The sequence below is a fragment of the Barbus barbus genome (assembly GCF_936440315.1).
Source record: "Barbus barbus genome assembly, chromosome: 10".
In the NCBI taxonomy this organism is placed as follows: domain Eukaryota; kingdom Metazoa; phylum Chordata; class Actinopteri; order Cypriniformes; family Cyprinidae; genus Barbus; species Barbus barbus.
The window spans coordinates 12,615,140-12,634,018 of record NC_136738.1 but is presented as its reverse complement, the minus strand read 5'-3'; the positions used below and the strand labels follow the sequence as shown (position 1 = coordinate 12,634,018).

General features: G+C 39.7%; 1 long non-coding RNA gene across 1 annotated transcript in view; it reads right to left on the bottom strand.

Moving 5' to 3' along the window:
• LOC306875785 overlaps positions 1–18,879 on the bottom strand; it is a 62,839-nt gene that overhangs the window by 39,006 nt on the left and 4,954 nt on the right. The window contains exon 3 of the long non-coding RNA XR_013784769.1: positions 18,669–18,798. This is a non-coding gene — a long non-coding RNA (uncharacterized lncRNA). The remainder of the gene's footprint in view (positions 1–18,668; positions 18,799–18,879) is intronic.

Genomic DNA, 18,879 nt, shown 5'->3' with positions numbered 1-18,879 from the left:
GATGTACGTGTGCTATCAGGGAGTGACCATGAGCAAGTGAATCACATTTCACATGAGGGGAAGTCGTGGCCTAATGGTTAGAGAGTCGGACTTGTAATCCAAAGGTTGCGGGTTTGAGTCTCTGGCCGGCAGGAATTGTAGGTGGGGGGAGTGAATGTCCAGCGCTCTCTCCACCCTCAATACCACGACTGAGGTGCCCTTGAGCAAGGCACTGAACCCCCAACTGCTCCCCGGGTGCTGCAGCATAAAATGGCTGCCCACTGCTCCGGGTGTGTGTTCACGGTGTGTGTGTGTTCACTGCTGTGTGTGTGCACGTTGGATGGGTTAAATGCAGAGCACGAATTCCGAGTATGTGTCACCATACTTGGCTGAATGTCACTTCACATGCACCTGCAACTCATCAGCTCTCATCATGAACATAACTTGCACACACACACCTTCAGTAATTTCCTGGAATGTCAAGAGAACATACAGGCTGTATCCGAAATCGCCCCCTATACCCTCAAATAGTGCACTATTTGAGGGGACGGCCATTTTAAGTGGTGTTCGAAACCATAGTGGATGTTCTCGATTGCACTCATTCAATCCCACAATGCACCGCAAAAAACGAGTGTACAACTGATGTACACTCAACGGCTAGAGATGACCCAGAATGCACTGTGAGAGTCGCGCGCCGAGTGAATTCCCGCGTCTCGCCAGAAGATGGCGCCCGCAGCTGAATCATCCATTCATTCATTTTAGAAGCGCTCGTTCACGGCATAATACAACAACAACGGTACAAAATTAATTGTAAATTGACTATTAAGGTTTATGCATAATTTCCGTGACAGAGTTCAAGATAAATCCTTCAATCTTACTACTGGAGCTGCCGTTTCAAATGATTATTAAACAGCAAGCAAACTATGCAAAAGCGGCAGTCCTTCCTGTGCACTCAGTGTCCGAATTCACTCACTCATTCACTCCGTTTTCATTCACTCCTTCAAGTGAACTGTATGAGTGGACTAATGTATGAGGGTATAGGGGCGATTTCGGATACAGCCACACTTAAGCCCTGTTCAGACTACACGAATTTAGCCCGATTTTGCCACAATCTGCTTGACGTAGGGTGTAGTGGGGATTCATAAACGACAATGGGCATCGGGACATTAACATCACGATTCAATCGTTTCATCTCGTGAAGTGGGTCATAGTGCACAACACCTCTGCAATGCTTCACGACCTCAACACAGAAAGACTAGCATGTTTATTTTATTTTTTTCTGTTGTACACAAGTTCCATCACATCTGTGACACTGCCCAATAGGAGCACAGAAGCGCCTTTTGTAAAAGCTTTCAAAGAAGCAAAACTCTTGCTAGGTGTAATTTTACAATGGAGGAAATGTTTGTGGAGCTACAGCAACAATACTCCTACATTTATGATGAGGGACTACCACGACACAGAGAACAAAAACTATTTTACCTCAGTTCTCTTTGACAGTCCATACCATCCTCTTCATGCAATCCAGATTTGCCTTAAATTTATACCCTGGCCCGAGAAGCTCAGACCCTAGCCCGGCACGTGTTCTCGGGCTGGTAATTCTTAACAGAATTACCAGCCCGAGTCCGACCCGGCCGAGCCTGTCTTGTTTTCCGCCTTCTCCAAAATCAGATTATACTGTTTCAGCTATTAAAATAGTTCAGTTTTGTATGTAATGGCAAAGTGATATTTCGTTTCGTTTTTTATTAAGCTAATTTAGAAAAAACATTTTTTTTGTGGATTAAATAAATTTTTTCTTTCTTAAAGTAACGGCCAGCGACAGACAGGCAGGCATATCATAGTCATGTTTGATCGTTCAAATCATCAGGACTTGCCTAAAATAAAATCTATAGATATAAACAGTTCAAGCATACAACAATGTTTAAATGTTAAACCTAGTGCGCTGCATCCAATAGTTTGTGCGGAGAGTGGAAATTAAAGCGCAGGACATGGAGGCACCAGTGCAATCAATTGCATTTTTTTCAATGGAAACAACTTGCGCCTTAATTTTTCCTCATAAAGGTAAGGGTAATACATCATTCGGAACTGTAAAGGGTCTACTTTTATTTGTGTGCACTTACAATATCAACAAAACTTTTTATAAAATATATTAAAACATTTTTATAAAATGAAGAAAATTATGCGCCGTCTCGTTTTGAACAGAAAACAAAAATGAACCTAAAGTCAGCGAATACATGCCTCACAGACATGATAAACATATCTACAGAAAGCTTTAAATTACTACTTAACAAAATAAATCCAATCGAAAACAAAAACTCTTTCATTATAATCCGTGAAGATGCATTTCTTTCTAAAGGCGCGTCTAATGAGATGGTGGCGTCAGGATCACCATCTTCATGATAGTTTATTAGTAAATAATTAAAATATCTCCTTACTATCAGGGAGGGACTGGCCATCTGGACCTTCAAGTCCAGAACAGCTGTGTCACAATGAAGCAGAGACAGGATTCAATAGCGGGTGCTAAACAAACAGTTTATTAGATAATCTCTGAAGAACAACAATTGCGCATCCACATCAGTCTAGCCGAGGGCTGAAAAGTCACTGTAGCACAGGGATGCAATGGGCAGCTCACGGAGGAAGAATCCCAGGAAGCCGACCAAGGAGCCAGAAACAGGAAACAACAGAGAGACCAGGAACACGAGGACAAACATCAAGGATCTGACAAAACAAGGGCTGTATCCGAAATCGCCCCCTATACCCTCATTCACTATTCCCTACATTAGTCCACTCATACAGTTCACTTGAATGAGTGAATGAAAACGAGTGAGTGAATTCGGACACTAAGTGCACCGGAAGGACTGCCCCTTTTGCATAGTTTGCTTCCTGTTATATAATAATTTGATACGGGCAGCTCCAATAGTAAGATTGAAGGATTTATCTAGAACTCAGTCACGGAAATTATGTATAAACCCTAGTAGTCAATTTACAATTAATTTGTACCTGTGTTGTATTACGCCGTGGACGAGCGCTTCTAAAATTAATGGATGGATGATTCAGCTGTGGGCGCCATCTTCTGGTGAGACGCGGGAATTCACTCGGCGCGCGACTCTCTGGGGATTCTCTAGCCGTTGAGTGTACATCGCTTGTACACTCGTTTTTGCGGTGCATTGTGGGATTGAATGAGTGCACTCGAGAACATCCACTATGGTTTCGAACACCACTTAAAATGGCTGTCCCCTCAAATAGTGCACTATTTGAGGGTATAGGGGGCGATTTCGGATACAGCCAAGGCGAGATTAGCACAGCTAATATAGTGCCGCAAACGAGCCACACCTGCGGCAATCAGACACATCCACTCACACACACACACAACAGTACTGTGGTGTTCTGAGTAAGCCTCTAGAGGGAGCTCTCGAATGTGAGTTTAGGTGAGAGGATATAACGAAGGAGAGTGTTACACATGTGGTGAATAAAGAAGGTTACCCTGCATTCAACACAAAGTGCATTTGCTTTTATTGATACACTCAACATATTGGCGACGAGGATGGCTTTGAGTCTGAGCCAACCTGCCCCGTTCCTGCAAACACCTGGTGAACCACCGATTCCATTCACAGCGTGGATCAAACTGGCTGCCACCTGCGAATTCGGCGCAATGGAGGATGAGATGATACGCGATCAGCTGGTCGAAAAGACTAATTCAGCTCACATCAGAGAACGGCTGCTGCTGGAAGTGCCACTTGACCTTAAGAAAGCCGTGACTGTCGTCCGGCAAATTGAAACTGCTACAGCGCAGGCTAAAGCAATGATCGCGTCATCCGACAACTCAGTACAAGCAGAGCAACAACATAACAGGTTCCGACGGAGCAAAAGTAAAGTCAACGCCTCGCGTGGACCTCCAAAATTTACCCGTTCACATACTTGTTGCCGCTGCGGATCTGAGCAGCAGTGAAATTACGGTACCTGAAGTGACTGTGTTAAATATTGAGCATTCTGCTCGTGACTGGGGAAAAATAATGTGTACAGTACAGATATGTGCAAGCACTGGACAAACACAGGACATTCAGTTAATGGTGGACACGGGATCAGCAGTGTCCATATTGCCAATGTCCATTTACATGGGATCTTTCAGTCAAGCACCCCTTTCACCACCGAAACTCAATCTAGTTAGTTTTGGGGGCGAAGCAATTGAAGTGAAAGGATGCCTGCCAGCCAGCATCTCATATGGAGGCCATTGCACTACCACAGACTTATACATTGTACAAAAGGGATCGGCTGTGCTGGGCAGAGACCTCTTTACTGGACTGTGTTTACAAATTTGTGATGGTCAGGTCAGTACAGACCAGTGCACGCATCCTGTCTCATCTATAGATGAAAAATTGGAAAACCGGCTGGGATGTGCAAGAGGATTTGTACATCGTGTTCAGGTTCGGCCTGGCAGTCAGCCGGTGCAGCAGAAACTGAGGCGGTTACCTTTCTCAAGTCAAGACAAGTCACCTTTATTTATATAGCGCTTTTAACAATGTAAATTGTGTCAAAGCAACTGCACAATATCCACAAAAAAAAAAGGAAATAGTGTGTCAATAGTGTAAAATGAAAAAAGAAAAAAAATTGCAATTCGCAATGAGGTGTCCAAGGAATTACAGAAGCTCGTACAACAGGATGTAATTGAGCCTGTGGATGCATCTGAGTGGATGCAACAGTGTTTTCCACATTAGACCTCTAAAGTGCATATCACCAGGTAATGTTGCATGAGGACAGTCGAAGCCTTACTGCATTTATTACGCATGATGGATTATTTAGTTTCAAAAGGGTTCCATATGGACTGGCCTCAGCCCCAAGCTGCTTCCAGAGAATGATGTCTGACATCCTTAAAGGTCAGTCTGGAGCTCATTGTTACTTGGATGACATCATGGTTGCAGGAGCAACACTCAAGGAACATGACGAAAATCTGCAAGCTGTGCTGCAGCGAATCAATGAAGCAGGCCTCAAATTGAACATGACAAAGTGCCACTTCAGAAAAGCAGAACTGTCATTCCTGGGTCATACCCTGTCCGAGAAGGGATTACAGCCTGATGCTTCCCATATCTCTGCCGTGTCCGATGCACCACCTCCTGTTGATGAGGTTAGCCTTCGTTCATTTCTGGGTCTCACATCATGGTATTCTAAATTCATACCAAATTACGCTACAGTGGTGGAGCCATTGCGTGTGCTTTTACGAGGCTCTACTCCATTTGTTTGGTCCCCTGAGGCTCAGGAGAGCTTTGAGGCAGTTAAAGGGCTAATTGTGAATAGTGCTGCCCTTGCGCTTTTCAGTCCAGAACTACCTACTATAGTCACCACTAGGGATGGGTACCGAAACTCGGTATTAAATCGGTCTCGGGGCTAAATTATGAAAGACCGGAGTATCGATAAGCTCTGACGTTATCGGTACTTCTGTCGGTATTGGAGAAATTAAGAAAACACACATACATTTATTGTTGCTCTCTCTCTCTCTCTCTCTCTCTCTCTCTCTCTCTCTATATATATATATATATATATAATGTCGCCAGCTGTTTTTATGTGCAATAATATTCAAACATTTGTCTATGATGCATTTTTGCTATGCGCAATTCAGAAGCGAGATCGCGCTCACACGGAGCTTCAGCACACGCAACATGAAAGTCCTGTTAATTATGATAGAGGAGAGAACCAACTATTCAAACATCTGCTCACACTTTAGGCCTGTGGGTGTTATATTAAGCTAAGTATTTTTTTTTTTTTCGATTTTGGCTTCCAAGGATTATAGCCGCATTTCTTCTAGCACAACTCCCTTCCCTTCATAGCGGCGCGGATTCGTTCCTCCGAACCAAAACATCTGAATCAGCTAAATCAGTGATTGTTATAAAATGCCGTCTTTACTGTTGCTACATTGCAGGACATATTTGATAGTAAAACGTTGAAAGTACAATCTGCTGTTCCCCAGGCTGAAATGTGTATGCGCGCGTGTGCCTGCGCGGCGGCGTGCTCCAAAACGGACAAGTACACATTGAGCTTCGGGCGCGTCGAAATAGCACACAAAAATATGCCAAAAAATACACACACAATGTGTCAAAATGGCCGGTTATGAGAGTCTTCACTTTTGTTTTAAGTGGACGAGAACAGTTGGGAGAAAATCCGATGCGTGTCAGTATATTGTCTTAAAGTGTCAGACTGGAGCTTGAGCCATCAATGTTAATCAAAGAACAAAATGCAAAGAGAAAATCACCCACAGCTCTTAATCTGAACAACGTTATAGCTTTAATAAACATAAATCTATCAGTACATACAGTGAAAACTATGCAGTGCTCATTTACATTTGATTACTTTTGTAACTATTACTTACCTGAACATTAATATTAGTAGAGACCTTCATGGAAAAATGAAAGCACTGTTTATTTCATTTCGTTTGTGTGTTTGTTTTATTGTATTTGTCAGTTTGTTTTACTTTGTTTCTTTGTTCATGTTGTTACTGTATCTTATCTTATGTATATAAAACACTAAAAATACCTGCACACTGGTGCATTTACAAATTGATGAAGTGCAGGCATTTTTAGTGTTTTATATACATAAGATAAGATACTGTAAGAATATGAACAAAGAAACAAAGTAAAACAAAAAGTACCGATAAGAATACCGTTAAAGTACCGGATCGATAAGCAGTATCGATAAGAGTAGTAATACCGTTAAAACCTTAACGATACCCATCCCTAGTCACCACAGATGCCTCAGACTATGGAATAGGAGGTATTCTTACCCAGATACATGCAGACAACATGGAGAGAACAGTGGCTTTTGCCTCACGCACTCTTACCGCAGCAGAACGGAAGTACTCCACAGTAGAAAAAGAGGCACTAGCATGTGTTTGGGCCACAGAGCGATGGAGGACCTACTTGTGGGGACGACACTTCACACTGCGGACAGATCACAGCCCGCTGACCACTCTTTTGCCATCTAAGGGTCAAGGCAGAGCAGGTATGCGCATAGCAAGATGGTCAGCTAGGCTGATGGCTTTTACCTATGATATTCAATATAAGCCGGGGCATGAGAACGTGACTGCAGACTGTTTATCTCGTTTACCACTCCCTAGTACTGAGCCTAGTCTGGAACATGATTTGGAAGTCGTAGCTCTCACTTCTACGCTCATGGCAATGACCAGCTCTGAGTTCAAAGAGGCATGTGATTCTTGTCCTATCCAAGTTACGACTATGCAGACTGCTCGCCTCAAAATGTCCAAAGTGTGCAAAGACACTAGATTATGCGTTAAAGCCGTATTTTAAAGTGCGGCATGAACTTTCACTCCAGGATGGTTGCGTGGTGCGTGGAACCACACGCCTACTGGTTCCAGAATGTGTCCAGCCCAAGTTCCATCGCACTCGCACATGATACGCATCAAGGCATTGTGAGGACAAAAAGGAGGCTGAGAGAGCTCTACTGGTGGCCTGGCATGGACAAACAAGTAGAAGCAGCTGTCAAAGCTTGTGTCACTTGTCAGTTACATGACAAATCGGCTGTCATACATACCACACCACTCCAACCTGTGCCTTACTCTACTGACGCCTGGGAGAAAGTGGCCATAGACATCATAGGACCTTTTGACGCAGCACCTGCTGATTGTCGTTTTGTGATCACTCTGGTGGACTATTACAGTAAGTGGCCTGAGATAGCATTTGTCTCACATCCTACCACCCATGCCGTGACACGGTTCCTTTCTACAGTGTTTAGCAGGGAAGGAAACCCGAAAGAGCTGATTTCTGATAATGGAGTACAGTTCACTTCGCACAACTTCAAACTGTTCTTGCAACACAGAAGAATCATACACAGGACATCATCTGTGTATTACCCAAGAGCTAATGGGGAAGTCGAACGTTTCAATCGCAGCTTAAAGGATAGTTTACAAACTGCTTTACTGGAAGGTAGAGGGTGGAAGGAGTTCACCAAAGACTTTCTGCAGGCATACCGTGCAACGCCTCATGCCACAACACAGTGCACACCAACAGAACTTTTGCATGGGAGAGCCATGTTAACCAAACTTAACGTCTCGGGTCTTTGCTTGCCACCTGCAGGCAGGCCGCTCACACCCAGTGTTAATTTTGGCAGGCATTTTTGATTTAGTCTTAGTTTTTATCTTGAGCCGAAAATGCTTAATAGTCTTAGTCACATTTTAGTCATTTGAGTCTATCATAGTTTTAGTCTAGTTTTAGTCGACGAAAAGTCATTGCATTTTTGGCAACTTTTAGTCATTACTTTTAGTCAAACTGCAGTTACCAACATTTATTTTGGTAGCTATTTTATATGTAGTATTCAAACAAAAATAGTCATCAATACTTCTCTCTTTAGACCAAAACAATTAAGCTTAGTTATGAGAAATTTGAATCAAGGATTGAATTTGGAAAAAGTAGAATAAATTTTCATTTTTTGGTAGAAATATAAATTAAACTCATTTTTCAGATACAGTAGGTTTACTTAACACGTATACATTTATTTAACATCTTTTGTTGGTTAACATTTATGACAGATAATTAGGAATGCTGTTCATTTAAGACGGAAGGTATGTATGTAATACTGACATACATTCAGTTTTCACCCACCTATTTAAGCTCACTTAAACCATAACGGACTGTATTTCCGTGAGATACTCTACACAAGAGACATGTGGACTGCTGTGTGTGTATTTGAGCACTGAGAACTGATCGCGCGCTGTATGAGAACTGAAGAAGTGGAGCGCGCGCGAGAGAGAACACTTCTATCAGCGCATTTCCGCCTATCGCACCTTCACTGACTTTAAGTTAATCGACAATGAATTGTGACTCCCGGGAAAAACGGGATGTCTGGTCACCCACTCCCTAACCCTTCGGTTGCTGAGGCCATTGTTTCAGATCGCTAGTTCACGTTTTGGTAGCCTATCCGTCTACTGCGGCTGCCATACTGAGACTAGATATGCAAACACACCTTATCCAATGACAGAGACGCACATTTTGAAAGACAAGACAGTTAACTTAGCCTATAGGATGTATTTTGAATGTCCAGTAGTCCTCAAATAACATTTTAGTCCCGTCTCGTCTTGTTAATGAAGACGCGCATAAATTTCGTCGTAGTTTTTATCATCAGATATTAGTTTTAGCTCGTCAACGTCTCGTCTTAGTCACAGAAAAAAGGTTCGTCGACGAATATTTTTTTCGTCGTCATCTTCGTCAACGAAATTAACACTGCTCACACCTCACCAGCTTGCCTCACACGTGAAAGAGAAACAGAAAAAAACTAAACAATACAGTGACAGAAAACGCAGTGCAAAACATGTTTCATTTCAGTGTGGATCGTATGTCCGTGTAAAGAAACCCGGAATTGTGCCAAAGACCCAGTTTAAATTTGGAAAACCCCTGAAGGTTGTGGGTAAGAAAGGACTATACACGTATAAGCTGTCAGACGGACGATGCTGGAATGCATCCTACCTGGCACCTGCACTTGCTCTGTGCAGAGCAGATGAGTCCAGTGAACTGCCATTGTTTGACTCTGGGGATATTAATCCTGTAGGGGCTGAACAACCTGCAGTAGTTACACGACCTGTTCGGAGCAGGCGTGCACCTGCATGGATTCTGGATTATGTAATGTAAAATGGGCTTAATGCATTACTAGCACAAAATATGTTTATACAGTATATGGAAAAGCACGTTCTTGTTGTTCTGTGAATATTGTGTTGAGTAGGTAATGCTTATACCAAGGGTTGGGAAATTGCATTACTGTACCAATATTTGTTCATAAGGGTTTGTTTGCTAATCATAGTGTTGAGAGTTAAAGGTTGCAAACAAAGAAAAAAAAATCAACAGTAACGTGTATCTTAACGGCTATCTATGTGCACTGAGACTATGTACCTATAGCATGTTTGTTCTTAAGAGAGAGATATGTGGTGTTCTGAGTAAGCCTCTAGAGGGAGCTCTCGAATGTGAGTTAGGGTGAGAGGATATAACGAAGGAGAGTGTTACACATGTGGTGAATAAAGAAGGTTACCCTGCGTTCAACACGAAGTGCATTTGCTTTTATTGATACACTCAACAATGTAATGGAAACTGTAATGGTGCCTGTTGGTCTCTACTGGTAATTGGTCGTTTAAAAAACAAAACACTAAATCCTAATGTAATATGTCCCAAAACACACTACAGGAAACCATTATTTAATTAGTTTAATCGTTAAAAGGTGATAGTTTCCCAGGTAGCCAGCGGAATCGGGCCGAACACGGCTGTGTGCTGCAACGGCTCGCCAGAAGTAAGCCAGGTCCGGCCCAGTAGGTTGCCAGATTTGGCTAGGTTTTGGATCTGTGGATCTGGCCCGATTCTGGTTGAGAAACGTCGCATTTAGCCACATTCAGCCCGACTGTGGGCCACAAGTGTCAGTCCTAAAATGTCAAAAATTCAGATTTTACTCCTTCTGTGAATATTTGGTCCCCATAATGGAGGTTAAACCTGTACACACACAATCAATTAGGCTGAATTATAAAATTACAATATATATATATTTTTAAACAAAACGCTATAGAGTTGTCAAACATTGTGCCTGTCCATGTTATTTATTCAATTTTATTTTTATTTTTATTTATATATTTTTTTAGGCTGACCTCAAATGGACTTTGCTTATAATTTAAAATTGTTCTCTTCATCTAAATTGAGACTTTCTGACTGTGTGATTGCAAAAACTGATACCTCAGTAAGAAGTGGTAAACCTTTACAAAATATGATTTCAGATGTTATAATAGTGATTTTATTATGTCCAAATAAAAGTCGCACAACAAAACTTAAGCTAGTGGGTAGAATGAGCCAATAAATGATCCACTGCTGCCATCTGAAATCAGTGAGTGAAACTATATTAATATTAATATATATAATATGTGTGTGTGTATTTACATTTTTTTTTAATTTTATTTATTTTTGCCAGGGAAAATATAACATGAGGTAATGACATAAATGCACATATCATATGATAAAAAACAAACAAACAAAATAGATATAAATGTAACTTTGACTATTTTACACCTCACCTGCAAAGCCCGCGAAAGAACCCAACCTGAAGAACCAGAGGTTATATAAGCTGCAGTTTATACAGTTATTAACATCACACGCACAGCCAGACTCTCAATGGACGTCGCTTGATGGGAGAACTTTCCTAAGGTAAAGTTTTGTGTGTGTGTGTGTGTGTGTGTACGTAAGTATTAAATCGACGGACTGTCATTTAAAAGTACCATAAGCCTACAGTTCACATAAACGAGTCTTTCTGTCTTTATTTTCTACGGCTCGCTCTTCAGCACCATTAATTACCGTTAATGACATATCTGCATGGCGTAATTTGCACAGATCTGTTAGAATTGAGAAAGCCTACTTTCGTTTCACATTCATGTCGGTCAAGGTAACGTTAGTTTAGCCTATATATTAATTTTTTTAAGCTGTGTTGTTGTCACATTTAAGCTGTGTTGTCTCACAGATTTGTCTGAGAGCGCGAGACACTGACGAACACTGAACGCGCACTCTCTCTCTCTCTCTCTCTCAGCGTAAGTGATAGAGCGAGCCAGAGACAGAAGACTCACACAAGCCAATGTGTCATATTATGACATAATAATAATAATAGTTATAATCAGTGTTGAGGAAAGTTACTTTTAAAAGTAATGCATTACAATATTGCGTTACTCCCTAAAAAAGTAACTAATTACGGTACTTAGGTACTTTTTATGGAAAGTAATGTGTTGCATTACTTTTGCGTTACTTTTTAAATATGAGCAGGGCTTGATTGTTTTTAATACAAGAAGTTCTAATTATAGCAAATGTAAAAGCCCTTTCACACCAAAAAGTGTAATGAAAAAACCTCAGACTGAAGGAAAAGTAAAGTTTGCATTTCACTGTTTTAAAGGTGCCATAGAATGCATTGATACAGTATTTTTAAATTGTTCTCTGATATCTACACAGAAGGTATGTGGCTTAGGTAAGGGCAAAAAATCTCCAGAAACGATTTTACATGTCCATTTACAACCCTAGGATTTCTCCCTAGAATGAAACGGTCTGTTATTGGCTTATTTGGCAGGGTCATGAATAATAATGAGCTCTGCTCTGATTGGCTGTTTCACAGTGCTGCTCAATGTTGAGCTCTGCTCTGATTTCACAGTACGGCTCATCTTTTTTTTTTTTTTTTTTATTAATGCCAAAAATGAAAATGTAACAAGTACATAACAACAGGAACAAATAATAATAACAACAACAAAAAAAAGACATAGATCATGAAAATAAAGTGCCAGAGGGAAGAAAAAAAAGAAAAATTATACAAGGTTAAACATTGAAAGCAATCTTTGACTTTTCAAAGACGTTTTGTTTTTTATGCCCATCAAAGACAAAACATAGGAATTATAGTCTACTAGAAAAATAGACAGTAACGGGATCTTACCCAAAAATTTGCATTTGTGAATAAAAAATTTACCAAGAATCATAAACAAATTAACAACTGAATATGAGAATTTGGATTATGATAGAGAAAAATAATACTAAAGGTGTTAATACATATTTTGTCATTTGTTTTCTCTGAGAGATAGGTACATAACTCATTCCAAAAAGCTTTAACACAAACACATTCACAAAAAAGATGTACAATTGTCTCTTCAGCATCACAGAAAGTGCATTTATCTTCTATGTTATGGATATACTTATTGAGTACACTATTACAGGGGTAACATCTATGTAATATTTTAAATGTAACTTCTTTTATCTTGTTTGTTAACAAATATTTGTGTGGAAGAGACCAGACCACTCTCCAATTAATATTGTATAACGCCATCCACTTGAAAGATGATACTGGAATAGATTTTCTGTTCAAAAGATTACGAACAAAATGGTTATTGAATTTGTCATCAGTAATCAAAATCCCTTCAATTGAAATAGAAGTGTTATATAAAGATGTAGGACTATAAGTTTGCTCTCCTTTCAAGAGAGTTTTTATACCACTAGGAATGGCGTTGAATACAATATTATATTCCTTTAACGAAGCCCCAAAAACAAATTTTCTGGAGAATTCTTGAAATGAATAAAACTGACCACAGTCATCCATCAGCTGACTAACAATATATACGTTGTTTAAATACCATTTCTCAAAAAACAATGATTTATTTCTGTAAATAATATTCTGATTATTCCAAATAAAACAACGGTGAGGTGAAAAATTATGTTTGTAAATCAGTAACCATGATAATAAAACCTGTTGGTGAAATTTTGCTAATTTAATGGGTAGTTTACCAAGTGAGAAGGGGCACTGCAACAAAAATTCAATACCTCCAATTTTCTTAAAAACAAAATTAGGAAATGTCACGAATCCTGGCTTGCACTTCCACTCATTCACCACCAGAGGTCACCCGTTCACCACATGGACTTTTCACACTACACAGCACACTGGACTCAATTTCCCACAATCCATTGCACTGACGACTTGCACAGCTGTTCACTATTTCGCCCACACCTGATCACCATTTCACAATCACCATCACTCTATTTAAGCCTGGGACTTGCTCTTGCTCACCGCCGAGTATTGTTAGACCGTCTACCTTACGAAGCGTTTTCTAGTCCTAGTTTTCCGAGTCTTGCCTTGTTTATCTTGCCGTGTCTGACCCTGCCCGTGTTTATTGGATTATCTCTCTGCCTTGCCCTGTCTGGATATTGTACGCCGATCGTCGACCCTCGCTTGTTGCACGGATTGCTCTGTCTTGCCTCTGCCATACCTGTTTGCTGTCTCCTGACCCTGCCTGTCTTGACCATGTTTTATAATAAAGCCTTGCGAATGGATCCGCACGTCTCACGTCTCGTCAACCCCGTAACAGGAAATATATTCCATATAGAGTCTGTTTTTTTAACAAATCTTTTTAACCAATTTACTTTTAACACATGGTTAAATAGGGTAAAGTCAACCACTCCAAGACCTCCATCACTAATCCTATTTCTTAGAACCTCCTTTTTAATTTTGTGTGATTTATTTTTCCATATGAAATTATATAATAATTTATCTAATAAGGAACATAATGACTTGGGACAATCCATTACAGAAAAGAGATAAGAAACTCTTGATAGACCCTCTGCCTTTGATAATAAAACACGACCAGTATGAGATAAATCTCTTGCCAACCAAGAATTGAATTTCTTTTTAATTACATCTTTAATAGGGTTTAAATTAATTTCTGTTATAACCATATTTGAATTCAAGGATACTTTTACTCCCAAATAATTAATTACATCTTTAATTTGAATTCCACAGATCGCTGTTTTATCAATATTTTTTTAAAGACAATATTTCACACTTTGAAATGTTGAGAGAGAGGCCAGAGACCTCAGAAAATTCTTGAATGGTCTCCAATGCTTTAGGAACTTCCGATTGATCTTTTAGGAAAATTGTGGTGTCGTCTGCAAATTGGGAGATTTTTATTTCTTTATCATGAATTCTAATACCTTTAATCATATTATTCTGGTTGATCATTACATTTAAAACCTGAGTAACTATCAAAAAAAGAAAGGGCGAGATAGGGCAACCCTGTCTTATTCCTCTGTGAATAGGAAATTTAGGTGTTGTTCCAGAGCAAAGTTTAACACAACTACTTCCTCTTACATATAATGTTCTCACTGCATGGATAAAATAATTATTAAAGTCAAAGAATTGTAATACACTAAAAATGAAATTATGGCTAACTGTATCAAAGGCTTTTTGGAAGTCTAAAAACATAATTATAGCAGGGTCCAAAACCAAATCACGATAATCAATCAGATCAAGAACTAACCTTACATTGTTTGAAATGTGACGTCCCTTCATAAATCCTGACTGGCACTCATCAATCAAATCATCCAGGCCATATTTTAGTCGTTTTGCCAGAACAGATGCCAAAATTTTATAGTCGTTATTTAATAATGTGATTGGGCGCCAGTTATCAATCAAAAGAGTGTCTTTATGGGATTTTGGTACTAGAGTAATAACACCCTCTCTCATTGATGGAGGTAGGCATCCATTGACAAATGATTCTTCATACACTGCCAATAAAAATTTAGATAAAGGGTCACAAAAAGTTTTATATAGCTCTGAAGTTAACCCATCACTCCCTGGAGATTTGTTATTTTTCAAGTTATTAATCCCTTCTTTAACTTCTTCCAATGATATATTTTTTTAACATATAGAATTAAAATCATTACTAACAGTTTTTATTGAAGTAACAGAATTTAGAGTAGGAAAAGGGTCAATAACATTAACATCCTTTTCATACAATTTACCAAAAAATTTTGTTATATGGGATGAGATAAGAGTTGTATCCTCACAGACAGCACCATCAATTTTCATTTTCCTAATCGCATTTACCTCCACCCTTCTTTTTTCAAGATTAAAGAAATATTTACTATTTTTTTTCTCCCATCTCTAACCACTTCTTTCTCGATCTAATAAAGGCCCCCTTGGCTTTTTCTTCATATATTTTGTTAAGTTTATTTTTAAGTTTATTCAAAGTGGCCTGATCCTCAACAGTAAAGTGTCTCTCTCCATTAAATTATTAATTTCAGCTGAAATTTCAATTAAGTCTGCCCTTCTTTTAATAGCTATTTTTTTTTACCATAGGTCCTAACAGCACACCCTATTTCAAATTTCAAATGTTCCCATTGTTTACCAAATTCACCATAATTAATTGCAGAGTTCCAGTGATTTTGGATAAGTCTTTCTATAATGGATTTCAAGTCTTCAAAATTTAGCAATGAATTATTGAGTTTCCAGTATCCTCCACTAATTCTAGGATCCTTACGCCCAGACAATGCAATTTTAAGGCTTATAATTTTATGGTCAGTTAAAGCAGCAGGCAATATAGATGTTTCTAAAATAAAAGGTTCTAAGTCTGAGGAAACCAACCAAAGGTCAATACGCGACTGTAATGAGAAAGTTTTGTTGCTCCAAGTAAACTGTTTAGTTGAGGGGTTTTTTACCCTCCAGATATCAATCAAGTCAAGGCTGTAACTTAAACGTAAAAGATCACTGGATTCACTGTTTGCTCTAGGAGGAAATCTATCCATTGAACCATTCATGACCAAATTAAAATCACCACCAATTATTAATTTAGCATTAGGGTTATTACTCATGGCAGAATTAACACAGTCTTCAATTTCACCTAATAACAAAGTGTTTGCATCTTTTGAACAGTACCCATAAACATTAACAATAATGAATTTACAATCATTTATATCAATCAGTAGCATTATCCAATGACCTTTAGAGTCACCCTTGCTCCATACACATTTTCCAGGGAAAGTATGTGACAAAATTGCAACTCCACCGGAGTGACTTGACCCGTGAGCTAACCACATCTCACGTCCCCATTGGTTTTTCCAAAATTTAAAATCCTCAGGGCACGAATGAGACTCTTGAATGAAAATTAAGTCGCTTTTGCATTCTTTGCAAAAAAGAAAAAAAGCTTTTCTTTTGACCAAGTTCCTCAAACCTCTGGCATTAATGGAACATAATTTCAAAGTCATCAAACGTCAAAAAAACAAATAAAAAGAGTCAAAAAAGAACAAGAAAGCTTAGCTTTTCTCCTTCTAAATTTTGAACATATAGGCAAACAGCCATTAAATGATTGTAAACGTATCAAATATAGAAGTGCTTATTTTCAGTAGAATCATCCTTGATTTTACTCAAACACTAGCAAGAATCAGGAAGTATCCATTTTTTCTGGAACGATTTCTTTACCGGCAACGTATGCTTTAGAGCCGATGAAGTAAGCCTTTTTTCCTTCGTTGCGTGCTTTTTGTACATAAGGCCAGAGTAGAGCACGGGATCCTTTTTCTTCTTTTGTCAGGTCTTCTCCGAAGCGTATTTTGCGTTCTTTCAGGTATTCGCTGTTTTTCGCACTCTTCCAGATGAAGTCTCTCACCCAGCGCAGTGCAAAGAGGATGATAATGGCCCTCGCGCGACCAGACACCGGCCTGCCCAATCTATGAGCAACATCCACCGCCTCGCTCATTTTTTCCGCAAGCTCAGGTACCACTCCTTTGCAGATCTCTGTCACTTTGATCTTGACATTTTCAGTTTCCGTTTCTGGAACTCCGTATAGTCGTAGGCACCACCGCTGTTTGTAGCGCTCAGCTTCCACGATTCTGTTTTCCAACTGAGATATCGTTGTTGCTTGTTCGGAAACTTTAGCTGTTAGTTCGCCTTTACACTTCTTCAGGTCCACAATTTCTGCGTTGACAAAAAGTAGTGACGATTTCAGCTCTTCAATGGTGTTTGAATTCGTTTTTATCATTTCTTCAAGGGAGTCCGCTCTTTTGTTAAGGGCTGTGATAATGTTCTCTTGAAGCTCGTGTAACGAGAGATCAGCTTTTGGTTTTTTGGACGCTGGGCTATTTGTCGGTGTTCCGGCGAGGAGAGGTGGAAAAGATTCAGAGCTAAAATCCAGTTCTTTTGAAAGATGCTTTTTGCCACTTAGACTTTTTGGCTTGTTAGATTCCGCAGGATACGAGTGATCCAATTTCTGGATACCTTTCTTGCTTTTTTCATTTGCACCACTCAATTTTGCGATGTTAATTGCGGTTAACTTTCACTGATTTGCTTCTGATTTTTCTCTTTTTAGGATATCAAGTAAAGTGTTCAAGCGTTCCAACGATTCAAGCACTTAAAAAAAAACTAGGTAATCCGTTTAAAACAACATTTTGAAGGAGTAATGGCCAAAGCCTATATAGAGAAACTTACAACACGTGTGTCTTCGGCGCCATCTTCCTGCGCCCCCTCACAGTACGGCTCATCAGCAAGAAGGAAGCACAGGGAGGAAAATATATATTTAAATACTTTCTCTCGCAGTTATATCGTCGGGTAATTATACTGTATATAAAACGCGGGCATAAGGGAGCCGTTATTAATATGCGAGGCATTGAAACTGCTTTTGAACTGGATCGCGTTATAGTTTAACTTTCAAGAGACGCGATCACACAAACTATGTTTACATTATGGAGCAACAGTTCTTACCACACATTTCACAAGATCAGATGCTTGTCAGTGGTGCTCAGGATCTGTAAGTCATTCGCCATCATCCTCATCTCTCTTTACTGAGAGTGAAATCTTATGTACTGTCACAGGCTACCGCTAGCAAGGAGCTAACCATGTCCCTTTAGTGGCTCGCGTTATTTGCTTTCTGTGCCTTTCTGAATACAGACACCAACCCATCCCTGCACTTCACACCCCCTGCACTGCCTGGAACATAAAATTTATTTTGTTATTTTCGCTGTTGTCCGCGCTTGTTTATTTACAATACCTGCAGAGCTTCTGATGGTTCGGCCGGCTTAGAACAAGGACGGGTTTATGCAAATGTTGGGGGCGAGATTTACATATGAAGGAGGAAACTATGGTGTTTGAGGCTCACTGTATGTCATTTCCATGTACAGAACTGTTATTATTTAAATATGCCAGGGTAAAGACAGTTTTTCATTCTATGGCACCTTTAATTCATTTTGATGAATAAATCTGTTTTTGTCACAGATTAGACAGGCTCATTACCTAAGTATTAATTGCACACACCTGCACTTCATCAGCTCCCTCATCAGCCTGCACATAAAAGCACACACCTCACACCAGCTCACTGTCTGATCTCGTTTCCTTTTGAAGTGGACTGATGCTACTAACATTGATCTATTACTTACCTCTTGTCTCATCTCCAGCGTGGTCTTCCCAGCTCTACTCCATCGTCTGTGTCTCCAAGGATCTCCACGAGTGTGTCTCCCCTGTCCGGGATTGTGAGGTGTGTGCTCCATCTCCCCTATCCACGAGTTCCTGTGAAAGCAAAGGATATTCCATTATCACCCTCATCGTTATACCTGTTCATTGAACTTGTTACTCACCTCCATCAGCTAA